Raw genomic sequence first — 16534 nt, 5'->3', positions numbered from 1 at the left:
GAAGATGATTATGATAACACTAGCAACAATAAAACATACCCTCATAGTTTTACAGCACTTTTTAGGGTACAAAGACTTCCACAGCTATTGTTTCATCTGAGACTGAGGAGACAAGTGTTTCTAAAAGTGTACACAGAGAACACTTTTCATAAAGACATTCTTATTAGATCCTGTGGGATGTCTTTTTAAAAAGTGTTCTCTGTTCAAATAAGTTTGGAAAACACTGAATCAAACCAAGTTAAACAGTTTTCTTCTCGGAGAGACTCAAACTCACTAAACTCAGTTGTCAGAGCCCACAAAAGCAGAGGGAAGTACAACATGCAGTGTTTCCCCAAATTATTTGGCCATGGAATCCCTTGTTCTGAGGAGTTGTGACTCTTGGAAGACACTTCCTCAAACACAGGGGTAGGCTGGGCGTGGTGGCTCATGCTTGTAATCCTAGTGCTTTGGGGGGCTAAGGTGGGAGGATCACTTGAGGCTAGGACTTTGAGACCAGCCTGGGCAACACAGAGAGACCCTGTCTGTACCGGAAATAATTTAAAAAGAGAAAACACTTGGGTAAAGAGCTTTGGCTTTGTCACTGGCTGTGTGCCTTCAGGTCAAGTCATATGAACCTAGGCCTCAGTTTTCCCATAAGTAAAATGGGAATAAAAGTACACTCATGATGGGGCCATCACAGTGTTGTAAGAACTAAATGAGGTCACTGGAGTAATGTACACAGCCTAATTCCTGGCAAATGAACAATAAACGTTAGATTATTATCGCCGCGACACCCCTATGAAATAACACCATTATTCTCCCCACCCGGATGGGGAGCTCAGTGGGTAGCTCCGGGGCCCTTCACTTTAGTGTGTCAGTGGAGCAATCTCACATCCCAGGCTGGGCGCCAGAGGGCGACTGGCTCTTTCCCTCCCCTCCCCATTCCCTTTTAGATGGATGAGGCCTCGGTTCACTGAGGGCCCCAGGCAGGAGACGGCCACACCCGGGTTTTTGGAGGGGCGGGGAAGGGCGCGTTTGGGGAGGGCACTGGGAGTGGGCTGGACTGACGCCCCTCTGCCCCCAGCCCAGTCCTCTACGGCGACTTCGCCGCGGGGCAGTGCGGGGACGAGCCCTGTGTACAGCTCGTGGGGGCCTCCACTGACAGGCTGGCAGGGACCGGGAGAAGGGTGGCGGCGGAGCAGGCAGCGGGCTGGTGTGGGGCCTGGGGGCACGGCCGGGCCTGCGCTGCGGCGGCGGCGGCGGCGGCACGACAGGTTGCCATGGCCCGGCTGCCGCAGCTGCCCTCCCTAGGGTCTCGTTAGCTCTGTTCAGCCAGCCACCGCCGACTTGGCCCCAGGGACCCTGGCGACCTAGCAAACAGCCGCCGCGCGCTGACGAGGCCGGGGGGAAGAGGGCGGCAGACCGGATGGCGCAAGAGGGAGTGCCAGGCCGCGGGGACTTGCCGCGGAGACCGAGGGCGCCCCAGCCAGGTGCGCCGGCCACCCGCGGCCTCGCGGGGGCGCCCGAGTCCACGGAATGAGCCCGGTGGGGCAGCCAGCAGTAGTCGAGCGCGGCAGCGCTACTCTGACTGTCGCTCGCTGGTCTCACCGCCCGGGCCTGAGCTGGGGCTGGGATGGGTGCCACCGAGGAAAGCACAGTTGATCTGCAAGTTAGTGGGCGGGGAGTCGGTAGGGAGGGACCGCGGGGCTGCGCTGGTCCTGATTCTTCCTCACTCAGCTATTTTAATAGCAACGAAATCTTGAAGGAGTGCTCTGAGGCTGATACAGCTGTAGGAAAAGGTCTTGGTTGGGCCTTCAGATTTTTGAATGCTTCGCATTATTCAACTTTATTATCTGGCAACAGTCTTTAAAACTCAATGACCAATTCCAGTTCTAGCCTTAAGCCCAGTTAATCCTTGACTACGAAAGCACCATCCTAAAGTCTACTTTCACTTGTTAGCTGCATCTGTGGAAGTAGCCGAGGGTCTCTTTCCTGAGAGAGGCAGCCTCAGCTGGTGTGCGGACCACGCCTGGTGGGAGGGTGAGCTCACTGCTTAATAGAGCGGGGCTGTGCTTGTGAGGTCCCTTTGGCCTGAACTGTCCAGGATCTGCTGCCTGCTTTTCCTTTTTGTTGTATCGTTATTGCCTTGGCCCGGAAAGCTATGATGCTACCTGCCTGCAAATAGCTCATCTTTACTCAATACCCGAGTCCTCACCCCTTTTATACTGTGCTGCCTCTGGACTGTGATGCCTGATGCTTGTGTGGTCAGATTGCATTGGCAAGAGATCTCTTCCTTGTCTTATAAGGGCACTAATCCCATCATGAGGGTCCCACCCTCTTGACCCAGTCTAAACCTAATTAGCTCCCAAAGGCCCCACCTTGTAATACCACATTGGGGATTCTGGCTTCAGCATAGGAATTTTGGGGGCACAGAAACCTTTAATCCACAAAAGATGGATTCCTGACAATAGTAACCACTCCCCATCAACCCCTGAGTGCTCATAGTCAGGGTCAGGTTAGACTGGAGTGGCATAGAAAAGACTTCACCACTGTTTAGAAAAAGGCAAGGAAGCTTAGCTAAAAGGGAAGTTTCTGGTCCCAAGTTTCTGGTACCTCCCTGACTCTTTAAAATGCTGTATTTTATAAAGTGTTTTCAATTTCCCTTTCAGATGTGCAGGCCAACCTCAGGTGTGGGTTGCTTGGATTACAAAGGAACTTGAATTCTTTCATGTTTTTGTTTAAAGTATCATTAACATCATCTGAAGCCAAGATTGGCTGCTTTTGAGGACCTCTTCTGAACCCTGTACTAGGATGATAACTCTGAAAGAGACTGTTCTTAGGAAAGTCTGGTTTTGGGACCTTGCTAGCCATTTTGGAATTAGGGAATGAGGTGTATTGGCATGAGCAGCAGCACTTTTGTGGCTGTCAGGCAGAGATTGTCCTTTCTTTTTTCCTTTATAAGTCACCCAGCCCAAATTGTTAGCAGGCAGATATTTTTATAGGGGGAGTGGGAGGCAGTTCCCAAGTCCCCTGTCCCTCTCTGCACCTAGTCTACCCTCTAAGATTGCAACCATCATTGTATCTTCTTATACATTACAATGCAGTAAACTTGGGCACATTGAGCACCAATCATGGCCGCTGTGTTCCTGAAGGTACAGAGGTGGCACTGGGGCCAGGTTGCTGTCTGGAAAATGTCAGCCACTTTGGTGGAACTGCCCTTCCAACACCACCTCCCCCGCTGCCCCCCCACAAAAAAAAAACCAAGACAAATAGAGCAAACAAAACCACTTCTCCACGTAGACAGACTTGCAGGTCTGCTCGTGGTGACCCTCTCTTTAGCCTACATTGTTTCCAAGGCCTTCAACTGGCCTATTGCATGCTAAGGGCCCACACCTTGGCAGGAGCTGAAAAGAGAGGCTTTTCTCTTGCTCAGGGGAGGAGGGTGTGTCCTGGGTTTGCAGAGGTAGGCTTCTTGTCTATGCTGCTGAAGAAAGCAAACTAGACAGGAGTCAGATGTGGGCTGTACCTTCTTGCTCAGTCTCAAATTCACTGTGGCCTTGGGAGGATCAGTTCTCCATCCTTATTAGTATCTTGGGTGGAATAATCCTTAGGGAATCTTTCAAGTATTGAGTGTCCCTACACCCCCACCACCTTCTGCAACCAGGCCTAGGTGAGGCAGGAAGGAAGAAAAGAAAGTCTGGGTGCAGAGTATGTAGTATGCCTCACACTACAGCCTGCAGGAAGGCCTTGGATAAGAAAGGCTGAGTAATATACCGGGGGTAGGACAGAACAGAGCGAGGTTTGGATGGGAAGATGACCTGATGAACCTCAGGTTCTCTCAAGGCTTTGCAGAGGTGGGAGCAGGGCCATGGGTGGGTTGGCTACAGTGTCCCTGCCAAAGGGAATACTTGTTGCTACAAACTCAGCTCTTGTGGCAAGGCTCATATGAACTTGTGGCCATGAAAGGGTAAGTAGGGTAGAAATACGAAGAAGGGACGGGCCCTGGGTCATGGCCAGGGCTGGAGTGTCGTTAATGTGTGGCGGTTGAGGAAGCCGGCCACAGGATGGTTGGATGGCTCATTCTACAGTCCTGTGCCCTGGGAGCCCCTCATGTGGGAGACAGGTGGTAGATGTCAGGAAGAGCTGAAGGTGGAAAAGGCAGGCTTGATAGACTATGTGTCAGGTAGGGCAGGGCCAGTTACTAAAATACTGAAACACTCGGTGTCATTTGGAAATGGCTGAGGCTCCAGGCACCCTGACGCCCCCAGCCGCCTTGGCCCTGGAACCCTGCTGGTGCTCACTGGCCCATATGCTGTCTGGCCAGCGTATTCCCTGGGCTCTGACCCTGGTCCCTATGTGTCCTCTTGACCAGGGTGTGCACCTGGACCTCGGTGGGAATTCACTTCCCCAGGGACAGTGCAGGAATCCCCATATACACTTCTGGCCCAAGGCTGTGTCTGCTGGACGGTGCCTCCCAGCATCACTGTCCCGTGGTGGTTTGTGGGAACCGTGCCTGCACTGTGAATGATATTAGTCGTTATGCATGTTGACAATCACCCCTGGTAAAGGAAGGGGACAGTAGGGTGAAGATTTCTGCTCTGGGCGCCTGGCCTCTTCACAGTGGGGACAGAGGGCAAAACCTGGCAGGCCTGCAGTCTTCCCCAGCTATAGTGAAGAGGGTCGTGAGTGCCAAATCCAGCCCATAGGAGATCCCAGAGGAGACTCTGGCGACCCCTAGGCCAGAGGGCAGGCCCATGAGTGTGGCACTGCAGACCAACAGTTTCTTACCCTCCTTCCTTTGCCAGACCTGGCACAGCTGCCTGCCTCACTCCTGGGAGCCGAGTCCTACTGGGAGCTCGCTCCTGCCAAGGCTGGGATCCAGTTCCTCCTCTCCCCTCTGTGGGCACTTGGCAGGCTGAAGTCCCTGCTTCCCTCTGCCAGTTCCTGCCAAAGCTAATCTCCCTGCGGCCTGTCCTGGCAGTGGCTGCATGTGGATGTCTCTGCCAGGCAGGCCTGCTTCCATCGCTGGCATGGACCCATTTCCCAAGAATCCTTTGTGGGGGGCACAATCCTGGGCAGAATTCTCCCGGGAGGTTCCTGAGTGCCTCCTTTGCTGGTTCGGCACCTGATCACGGTCCCGGATTCCCCCAAACTCCTCCGGTGTCTGCAGGGTGCTTTTCAGCTCACAAAGCACTTTCATATTTTATCTCATTGGATGCTCAGCAGCCCCTCAAACAGCAAGTGGTGCCCTTGAGCCTGCAGGGCCCTGGAGTGGGCAGATTTCCTGAACCATCTGCTCTGACTCTGCCTTTGGGCCAGTGGAGAGGCCTTTGTGAGTCTTCAGGTTCTCAGTGGGGCAGGTGGCAATTCAGTAGGAGGTGGCCTCGGGCCTCCTCTTCTGGGGAAGCTGTCAGAGAGGGGTCATGAGACTATGTAGCCTCTTGTGGCCCCTGGTCCCCTGATCAAAAACCAGTAGGAAAAGTCTCTTAGAAGAGAAACAACTTTTGGGTTAATCTGTAGGGGGCAGTGAGAAAGGGTTGGGGAGGTTGGGGCCCCAGCACAGCTGGGCCACGTGGATGCGATCTTGGCTTAGAGTGGGCACAGGAAGCTATGTGATGAAGGGGAGGCCCCTAGGGAGGAATCTGGGTACAGGGGATGGGGCTGGAATCAGCTACCTGGTCCGTAAGTTGTGTTGTTAAATTTGGAGAAAAACTGTTTTCCAAAAATGGAGGCAAATTGAAGTTTGTAAGAGCTGGTGAACAAGCCATGCCTTCTTGGTGGTTTGGTGCAAGCCATTTTCCACGCAGGCCATTTCATCAAGACTCAGTGGTAATTTGGGATCACCTTGGCTCTCCCAGCTTGGCTGCCTGTTGCTGTCAGTGGGTCTGGGGGGCTTCAGGGCTGCGGAGGGCTTGGTGGTGTGGGAGTCCTTCACCTGAGGGCTGGTGTGTCCTTTGGGGGTCTGGAGCGTACTTCCGGGAGACAACCTCTCTTCCTCTGTCACCTCTGCTCCCCCCTCAGCCTCCCTGCGTTCCTTTAAGCAGGGGGCGTGGGAATAATTTCTTCTGAAGCTACTGATGTTCTCAATTTGAGAGAGGGGAACAGCATGGTGTGGCCTGAAATTAGTAGCCCAGAGGCTGAGGGCTATGGCTCTGGCAGGGGTTGGTGTCCAGGGTTCGAGGAAGACTCCAATGCCCAGAGGACTCTCATGAAGTGACTGGGAGCAGATTGTGGTGGGGGTGACAGCTCAGAGAGAAAGACAGGATTGTCAGGATGCAGTTCTTTGCTGGAAGAGACTTCCCTTCCATGGGGTGGTGAGTCCAAGTGAGACCTTGGTTCCTCTCTCTGGGCAGAATCTTCCCTTCCATTGAGATTATCCTAAAGGTCCACCCCACTGACTCCTAGCATCCTCTTTCATGGTAAGGAAGTCTGATTGGCCTTTGGCTTGGCTGACCTGAGTCAGTTCTTCCAGAGCTGTCCTCATGCTGCAGCCACTGCCGTCCCACGGCAGCTGTGGGTCATCCTTCAGCTACAGATCCTCCCATTCCCCTTGTCTCCCCTGTCTGTGTGTGTGCACACTTCTGTGTGTGCAGATTTGGGGTAGGCTTGGTCTGCTACTGCGGGGGCCATGGGCAGTTGAATTCAGTCTGGTCATGCCACAGAATTATTTACACTGAAAGCCTAAAACCCTCTAGCGAAAGGTTAGATCTTTAAGTCAGACTTGTTTGGCAGGTCAGTGAGATGACAGGGAGGCTTGAGACCTGAATTGGGTGATGGGGTACAAAGGAGTCATGGCTGTTTTTGGATCTAAGGCCTCTGTAGGGAAGTGAGATCCAGACAGGGTAGAGGCTGGTGATTCTTCTCAAGCCAGCTCTGTGCCAGGCCCTATTGTGGCTGTGGAGGAGCATAATTAAAACTCTGTGCTTTCCAGGACTTGAAGTCTGTGCACTGCCCTTACTACGATACTCAAACAAAGGAATGAAAGTTCCTCTCCCAGGTCCATGATTCAGAGGGTTCTTAGGGGTATGTGTGTAGGAGGCAGTTTGCTGCTCATACAGACATTTGGAGAAACTGTGGTTCCATCTCTTCACCCCCACACCGGCATCCAGGAAGACATATGGGCAGACTGGTGCGGGCCAGCAGGTGCGGGGATGCTTCTTTGCTGTGAGCTTCTGCCAGGTGTTAGGGAAATCGCTGTGTCCAGCTGCCCCAGAGCTGGGAGTCCTTCAGATTTACCAGAACTTTCTGACTACAAAGACTTCCTGCTTATTGTTTTGAGTCTTAGGATTATAATATTATTTTTGCTTTCAATGCTCACACCCCCAGTCTGAATCGGGGGCTGCTTCTCACCACTGCCAGCCTTGAGGCAGAGAAGGTAGGCTCCTCTCCCATTTGTGCTCCCTCTAAATGGTTGCATAGGTACTCGCTTGCAGAAGCATTACTACCAATAGTGGAAAAATGAGATGGGGTGGGCAATTTACTTTTAGTTTTATTTTATTTGAGACAGGGTCTTACTCTGTCACGCATGCTGGTGTGCATTGGTGTGATCACAGCTCCTGGGCTCAAGTGATCCTCTTGCCTCAGGCAATTTTTAAAAAATGTCACGTTTGATTGGCCAAGAACCTCCCCTCCGACCCCCACAACGACCTACCCAGCATTTACTCCTGAGTCTGAGGACACTTCCTGCATACCAGCCCCTCTGCTGTCCTGAAAACCTCACCTCCTGGAAGCTGGCTCCTCCCTGATTCAGGGCCCAGCACAACATGAGAAAAATGGAACAGGGCTGCCCACTGTATTTGGAGGCCTCCCTCCTCTGTTTTATTCTGGGCCCCTTGAGCAGGACTTACGTCAGAGCCAGTCTTCCTTGGCTGACTCAAAGAGACAAACTCCTGGGTCAGTCCTGAGGACAAGGAATAGTGGGTGGGGTGAGGGAGGGGCTGGCAACAACTGGAGTGTGTCTGGCCACAAGCTAGACCATGGCTGCAGCTGACGGCCATCCTCAAGCTGGTGCCAAAGCTGGAATAGGTCTGTTCATTGCCAGAGTGTTGTTATTTCTAGGCCCTGTCATACATATACACATGTGCATGTAGTACATGTATCATGTAAATAAACATACACACACACAGACACACATACACATCCATTCTGTCTAACTACCTACTTACCTACCTATCTTTCTTAAAAACCATGAGTTCATACTGATACTACCAATTCCAATCCAACGCTCTAGGGTTCATTTTAACCTTCTCCTTTTCCATATATCTAATTTCCTTCTCCAACAGTGAAAAACCTAGTTTCAGTTACCCACAGTATATTACTTATTTGCTTAATCCTAGAATATACAGAATGTAGTTTCAGAATTGTTAACCCATGCTGGTGTGGCAAACAAATCTGTTAAACAGAGTTCAATATTTGCTGCAGTCTTTTTGCCCTAGCCTGAGAATACAGAGGCAAAGTACTGGTTCAAAACTTCCATTATCACCCCCTACCCACACCGTGTTTTGTCATTCACTTAACCTCCAGTTCGGTTCATTTGCTTCCGTATGTATTCAATGCTAGAGTTTCCTCCTTTTAGCCTTGTTGATTGTATTTACTAAAAAAACTGAGTACGTGAAACATTAACATGGTTCTAAAAGTCAGAACAGATCTGTACAAAACATGAACCCAGAGAAGTGTCACTCCCCTCCATCATCTCTACCCTGCTCCCACCATCTTATTCTTCTCACTCGTCAGGCTAAAAAGAGACATCAGAGAAAAATATATCCTAATATGTTGAGTTTATTTGGGAGTAAGCAAAAAGGATTATAATCTGGGAAGCACAGCTATAGCAAGCCATAGGTACAGGTACATGAAGCCAAAGGTTAAAGGGAAATTTTTACTGGCAAGGAGAAGTTACGTAAGCTACTTGAAAACAGAGTTCATTTATTCTGGAGGCTCAAAGCTAGAATTAGCATCAGTTCATTGGTGGAGATGCCGTTGCTAGGCAAGTGTTCTTTTGAGAGCATCTTATCAGAATTGCTACAGTCCTAGAGAATGTGTAGTGATAAACCTGGTCATAGAAATATGTGCATACATGTAAAATGTAGATCATGAAAAGCATGACATGTATAAAAGATGAAGGAATTTCTCATGGAGTTATTTTAGAAAGTCCTTGAAATAGTCCTTATCTCAGACGTGCAAGCATGAGCTGTGCTCCTTTGTGTATTCCTGGCTCCAGTTTGCTTGGGTCTGACAGATGTGACTTTATCTTGCTGTCTGCAACTTTAGTCACTCCATTTCCACCCACACCTGTATGGAACCAGATTCGTTAATTTCTGGGTTTCCTTTCCTAAGTTTCTTTTTCTACAGTTGTGCAGACAAATATATATTTTCTTATTCCTCCTTCTTTCTTGCACAAAATGTGGCATACCATAAACAATTTCTCACACTTTGCTTTTTAAATTTAACAGCATATCTTGGAAGCCATTCTATATCAGTTTACAGATGTCATCCTCATTCACTTTTATAGCTGCAGACTATCCCATTTAATGATGTACCATAGTTCGTTCAACCATTTTCCTATGTAAAGTCCTTTTGGTTGTTTCTAATGTTTTTCAATTACAAATACTGCTACCTTGAAAATCCTTAAACATATGTGTTTTTGTATATATTTGAATATGTATTACCAGGATAAATTACAGTAAGGAGGAAAAGCCTATGCCATTTTGTTAGATATTGTCAAATTCTCCCCCATTAGGGTCATACTAATTTCCATTCCCATCAGAAAGGCTTCAGTGTCTATTTTCTTCAAGTCTTGCTAACAGAATGTGTTAGTGTATGTTTACATTTTTGCCAATCTGCTAGGTGAGAGATAATATGTCAGCATTATTTTAATTTGCATTTCTCTTATTATAGTTGAGGCTGAATATTTTTTCACATGTTTAAGGGACATTTTAATTCTTTTTTTCAGTCAATGGTCTATTTATGTCTTTGACCATTTGGCCATTTTTCTATCAGGTTTTTGAAACTTTCTTCCATCAAGTTAAAAAAGTTATTTATACATTAGAGATATTACACATATATCTATGTTATATATTACTGATCTTTTCTCTCAGTGTGTAATTTATTTTGGGATTTATTTATTTATTTTTTCCCGACAGAGTCTCATTCTGTCACCTAGGCTGGAGGGCAGTGGTGCAGTCTTGGCTCACTGCAACCTCCCTCTCCCAGCCATTCTCCTGCCTCAGCCTCCTGAGTAGCTGGGATTACAGGCATGCACCACCACGCCCAGCTAATTTTTGTGTTTTTAGTAGAGATGGGGTTTCCCCATGTTGGCCAGGCTGGTCTCAAACTCCTGACGTCAGGTGATCTGCTCGCCTCGACCTCCCAAAGTGCTGAGATTACAGGCGTGAGCCACCACGCCTGGCCGGGATTTTTCTTGTTTTGAATAAAATAATTTTATTTTTATATAATAAAATTTATCGGTCTTTTATTGTTTTGGATGAGTTCACTTCCATTAAATCCAGAAAAGTGAAATTATGTATGTGATCTTAATGTGAGTTTTAATAACCTACTTTTCAATTTTTCAGTATTTTAAATATTTCTTTAATGTTCTGGAAAAAATAGCCACTAGCAAATACAGAAATACATGTACACAGGGGCACACATTTTTCCTTTTCTCTCTATCTCCAGTATGGATCAGTGCAGCACTGAGCAGAGGCCTATGGCCCATCTCAGTCTTTCGTTAGAGCCAGTAGCCAAAACATATCTGTCCAAGAGCTATGACAGCAGCAGCAAAGTTTGTGGAAGCCTCAAACAACTTAGTTCTAGAGTTTCCACCAAACTTAATGGTTCCCCACAGTGTACACTGTTTCACTGAGAGAAAACAGTCAGTACTTCTTGGTTATCCACCTCCTTAAGAGTTACAATAACGATGGCAAGCTATGGGAAAACTTCAACTTAGTAGATTTAGTTCTGAGGCCTCCGCTAAACTGAGTGGTTCCCTATGCTCTACAGACTCTTATATTCACAGAATATCCTCACCACTTTTTGCTAGTTGCCTACCCTCTGTGACATATCATTGCCTCCCCCTTCACATACCACTGTCCAGTGTGGCAATATTCTACTCACAGCCACCTCCTTCTTTTACTTAAAAGAGGAGAAGCCCATAATTGCTTTACCTCTGTTAAGGAACTACCATGCTCTTCAGATCTGTTTTTTATTTTTATGTTTTAACTTTTTTAACATTTCAATAGTTTTTTGGGGAACAGGTGATTTTTGGTTACATGGATAAGTTCTTCAGTGATAATTACTGACATATACCCATTACCTGAGCAGTGCACATTGTACCTAATGTGTAGTCTTTTATCCCTCGTCCCCTTCTCAACATCCCCCCTCGTCTTCACAGTCCCTTATATCATTCTTATACTTTTACGTTCTTGTAGCTTAGCTCTCACTTATAAATGAGAACTACAATATTTGGTTTTTCCATTCCCAAGTTTCTTCACTTAGAATAATGGTCTCCGACTCCACCCAAGTTGCTGCGAATGCTACTATTTTGTTCCTTTTCATGGCTAAGTAGTATTTCATGGTGTATATCACATTTTCTTTATTTGTTTTTTGGTTGATGGACGTTTAGGCTGGCTCCATATTTTTGCAGTTTTTGCAAACTGTGTTGCTATAAACGTATGTGCAAGTGTCTTTTTCATATAATGACTTCTTTTCCTCTGGGTAGATACTCAGTAGTGGGATTGCTGGATCAAATTGTAGTTCTACTGTTAGCTCTTTAAGGAATCTCCACACTGTTTTCCATAGTGGTTGTACTAGTTTACATTCCCACCAGCAGTGTAGAAGTGTTCCCCGTTCACCGCATCCACGCCAACATCTACTGTTTTTTGACTGTTTTTTGATTATGGCCATTCTTGCAGGAGTAAGGGGGTTATCTCATTGTTGTTTTAATTTCCATTTCCCTAATGATTAGTGATGTTGAACACTTTTTCATATGTTTGTTGGCCATTTGTATATCTTCTTTTGAGAATTGTCTATTCATGTCTTCTGCCCACTTTTTGATAGGATTATTATTTTTTTTTCTCGCTGATTTGCTTGAATTCCTTGTAGATTCCAGATATTAGTCCTGTGTCTGATGCTTAGTTTGCAAATATTTTCTCCCATCCTGTGGGTTGTCTGTTTACTCTGCTGATTATTTCTTTTGAAGTTTTTTAGTTTAATTAGGTCCCATCTATTTTTGCCTTTATTGCATTTGCTTTTGGGTTCTTGGTAATGAACTCTTTGCCTAAGCCAACGTTTGGAAGAGGTTTTACTGATGTTTTCTTTTAGAATTTTTATGGTTTCAAGTCTTAGATTTAAGTCTTTGCTCCATCTTGAGTTGATTTTTGTATAAGGTGAGAGATGAGGATCCAGTTTCTTTCTTCTACACGGTGTTCTTTCCCCACTTTATGTTTTTGTTTGCTTTGTCAAGGATCAGTTGGCTTTAAGTATTGGGTTTATTTCTGCGTTTTCTATTCTGTTCCATTGTCTACATGCCTATTTTTATACCAGTGTCATGCTGTTTCGGTAACTATAGCTTTATAGTAGAGTTTGAAGTTGGGTAATATGCCTGCAGATTTATTCTTTTTGTTTAGTCTTGCTTTCGCTATGTGGGATCATTTTTGGTTCCATATGAATTTTAGGGTTATTTTTCTAGTTCTGTGAAGAATGGTGATGGTACTTTGATGTGAATTGCATTGAATCTGTAGATTGCTTTCAGCAGTATGGTCATTTTCACTATATTGATTCCACCCACCCAGGATCTTGGGATGTGTTTCCATTTGTTTGTGTTGTCAATAATTTTCTTTCAGCAGTGTTTTGTAGTTTTCCTTTTACAGATCTTTCACCTCCTTGGTTAGGTATATTCCTAAAGTATTTTATTTTTTGGATACCCTTCATTTAATTGTTTATAGATGGTTCATACCTAAAAAGAAGAACTAAAAGTTGCCAATTATGTTATGCTATCACAGACTTGAATTTACCTTTAAGCTTCTCAAAGAAACAAAATCTGTTCAGACAGCTAAATTGCCTTCCTCCAGACGTGCCAGCCAATAAAAGGTAAAAAACAAATACTTATCCTGATGGTGGGTATGATTTTGGGTTGGCCCACGATTTTGAAATGCTTTAAAAACAAGGAGATTTTCTGACTGCTACAGGAATCCTTATAAAATGGACAGCAAATTAAGGAACCCTGAGAAGTTTTCCATTACCTAAAGAAATGGCCATGATAAATGTAGAATTTAGCAAAAGTGCTTCATGATATTACCTATAATACAAGAGATAAATCTGCCATGATTTTTATTTATTTTTTATTTTTTAACTTGTATTTTAAGTTCAGGGGTACATGTGCAGTTTTGTTATGTAGGTGAACTCATGTCACGGGGGGTTGTTGTATAGATTATTTTGTCACCCAGGTATTAAGCCTAGTATCCATTAGTTACTTTTTCTGATCCTCACCCTCCTCCCACCCTCCACTTTCTGGTAGGCTCCAGTGTCTATTGTTCCCCTCTCTGTGTCCATGTGTTCTTATAATTTAGCTCCCATTTACAAGTGAGAACATGTAGTATTTGGTTTTCTGTTCCTGTGTTAGTTTGCTAAGGATAATGGCCTTCAGCTCCATCCATGTTCCTGCAAAGGACATGACCTTGTTCTTTTTTATTTGCCATGGTATTGAACCAACATTGGTAGTGGTAATTTTAGGAGGTTTCATTGACGTTTCCAAAATATGTCAACCTGAAAATGACACAATCCTGGCAAGATTTTAAGGATAGGTCATGGACAGGAACCGAAGTCTCACTGCCCCTGTGAACATCTTCAAATGTGCTATGAGTGCATTCTGGTTATTTTTGTTTATTCTTAGGGTTAGTTGATGTTTTACCTTACTGGAGAGTAGTGGCTGTAGTGGTAGGAACAAATTTGCTTAATTTTGTTGTATTTCTGACCTGGAGAATCCCAACTTATTTTGTAGTCAAGAGGAACACACATATCACTGGTACTGTTACTCAGAATCTCTACTGATCTTTATCATGCACAAACTTCAGGGAAAAGACAGGACTAAAATTATAAAAGTATAATTACCAAAGCTCTCAAAACCCTCAAACTCCTAAGGCTTGAGGAGTGCTATTGGTGTTGATGGAAGTAAGACCAGTTTTCAGGACCGACAGGTGGCCAACCTTGGAATTCATAACAGGCTGCCTCACTACTTGCAATTCTAGATTCTACACTTTGAGTACAAGCTGATATGACTCATTGCTGAAGGGTACTCACAGTCACTCCAGCTTTATCACCAACAGGTAAACACTGCATTTCTACAACAGCCACCTGTGCAGGCCCTGCATGCTCTGTAACTTGGGGATTTGGTCTTCTGAAAAGGGCACCAGAGAAAAACTGCTCTTAAGCCCCTGTTAACTGAAACAGCAGTAGAACTCCAAGGTGTTGATCCTTGGATTCATGTTTTTCAACTTCAGAGATCACTCATCACTCCTTCTTGACCACTGGACATCCATCCCACCAGGAGCTCCTAAACCAAGAGATGTTAGAAATCCTCCAAAAGTGCTGACTGCAGAAGTTGGTAGCTTCTGCTCAAGATGACAGAACAAGATTAACTTTTGTACTCTTCAGCACCTTTTTTATTTTCCATTATCACACTTTGATACCCTCTGAAACATTAAAACACCTTCTAGAATGCTTATCTGATCAACTTGATCTTTGTATTATTAATTTTGACCTCTGTCGTCTCCTTCTACCACTTAAGAAAAAACCAAAACTCCCTTGTGCATCTTTTTCGAACCACAGCTACTGCCCTGAATTTAACTAATTACTGACAAAATCTGGTAAGTATCGCTTCACTTCAGACACCAGAAGGAAGTACAGGCCCTTTCTAGTACTTAAGTTTGCCTTACACCACAAATCCCAACCTTCAGTCCTGTAAAAACTGGAGCTTGATGTCACATCAAAGGAATGCTTCTGCCAATGTCATCACAATCCTTTCAGCACGACCTGACTGTCATGAGTGAGCACTGATATGGGACTATCCTTGCTACAGCTACCACTCTGTTCTCTTCAGAGACACTCTGGCTTACTTCTCAAATACTGTTTAACACTACTCAAGAACAGCCCACAAAAAATTCTGACTCAGAGCTGTTGTGCTAAAATGAATTTTCTGTTTGCATACAATCTGTGCCCCATTAAGATGCTACCAAAGCAGATATCAGGCTTGTACTGCCTGCTGTAATATAGGAGGTAGATGTTTCCACATCAATAAATATTCCTTTCATACACTGCTAATGTATTCATGCAGCCCATTAGATAGATGTACTAAAACAAAGTTAGCCAGTTTTAAATATAATTTTCTATTAATGTGCTCTTTGAAGTTATTCATATTAAAACAGGTATGATCATTATCTTTTAATACACATTTTACAACTTGTGTGGTTATTTCTTGAGAATAAGCTGACAGATTTGGATTGATGGGTGAAATGTAAGCATATGTGTTAAAGGGTTAAAAAAGAATCTATAATGCTAAACTATTATCCAGTGAGGTTTTATTGGTCTATAATCCCAACAACAGCCTACCCATTGTCATCTTGCTCACAGCCACGCCTGCACTGGAATTAGCTAGCCCTTTCATCTTTGCTGGAGCGGGAGGTGATCCAGCAGGAACAAATGGCGCCATTTTTTCCCTAGTTAGAAATTCTTGGGTTATTGGTAAAGGTGAACTTTCCTTCTGTCATTCAGCTGGATTCTAGACAGGAGCTGGAGTGAGGCAATTTAAAATGCTGCTTTCTAGAGAGGCCTGGAGAGACTGTTCTCTGTGCTCTAGAGGGGGCTGTTCATGAGAAGAGGGAGCCTGAAGGGGCGTTGTCATTGTTGTTCTCTCCTGCTACCCCGTGCCTCACAGAAAGGTCCACAGTCCAGGAAGAGGGAAGGGGGTTCCTGTGTTTATGCCACTTGTAGACCGCACAATACAAACATGGCTGTGGAAAGAGAAAAAGAAGAGGTTATCATCAGACACAGTGAATAATGGGAAATAATTTCAGAGAATCAGAGAACTGTTAACTAGAAAGTGAGGCTGAGGAAGTGTCTTATGAGAAATGGACAAGGCCTCGATTTGCACAGTAGCAAGAGGACAGAGAGAGAAACCCAGAGGACAGGCAGTGGCTGGCACAGAGGCGACAGGGCTGAGAGGAATGGAGTGAGTGTCTCCCACACAGTGAGCTCTGAGCTGCACCATCCTGAGTGCAGGGGAACGCCAGAGCGAAGAGCCCCACCTCCTCAAGGAGGCAGAATCTTTCCACATTTTCTCTAAACTCTCCTTCCCTCCCAAATAAAATGGCCCTGTCTCTTCCATGGCCTCTGCCTCAACTACAGAAATATCTGTCCCCCTGGGGGTGGGGAAGGAGAGATGTGTCAATACTGGTGAATGGCTCCAGTGAGGGCAAGGAGGCTCGCTGGGCAGGCGGGGGACTACCAGCATCCGTCTGAGCAGCCCGCTCTCAGCATCCAGGACGACACAGAGGGAACATAAAAG

The 16534-nt window shown here is 45.7% G+C and overlaps 1 long non-coding RNA gene across 1 annotated transcript; it reads left to right on the top strand.

The window, feature by feature from the left end:
* Positions 1 to 923: 923 nt before the first annotated feature.
* Positions 924 to 14695, top strand: LOC111540712. Its single transcript, XR_002731058.1, has 2 exons — positions 924 to 986; positions 14298 to 14695. It is a non-coding gene; the product is annotated as an uncharacterized LOC111540712 (long non-coding RNA).
* The last annotated feature ends 1839 nt before the right edge of the window (positions 14696 to 16534 follow it).

The sequence above is a fragment of the Piliocolobus tephrosceles genome, chromosome 13 (assembly GCF_002776525.5).
Source record: "Piliocolobus tephrosceles isolate RC106 chromosome 13, ASM277652v3, whole genome shotgun sequence".
Taxonomy (NCBI): Eukaryota; Metazoa; Chordata; class Mammalia; order Primates; family Cercopithecidae; genus Piliocolobus; species Piliocolobus tephrosceles.
The sequence above is the reverse complement of the archived record's forward strand: the minus strand, read 5'-3'. Positions and strand labels throughout refer to the sequence as shown.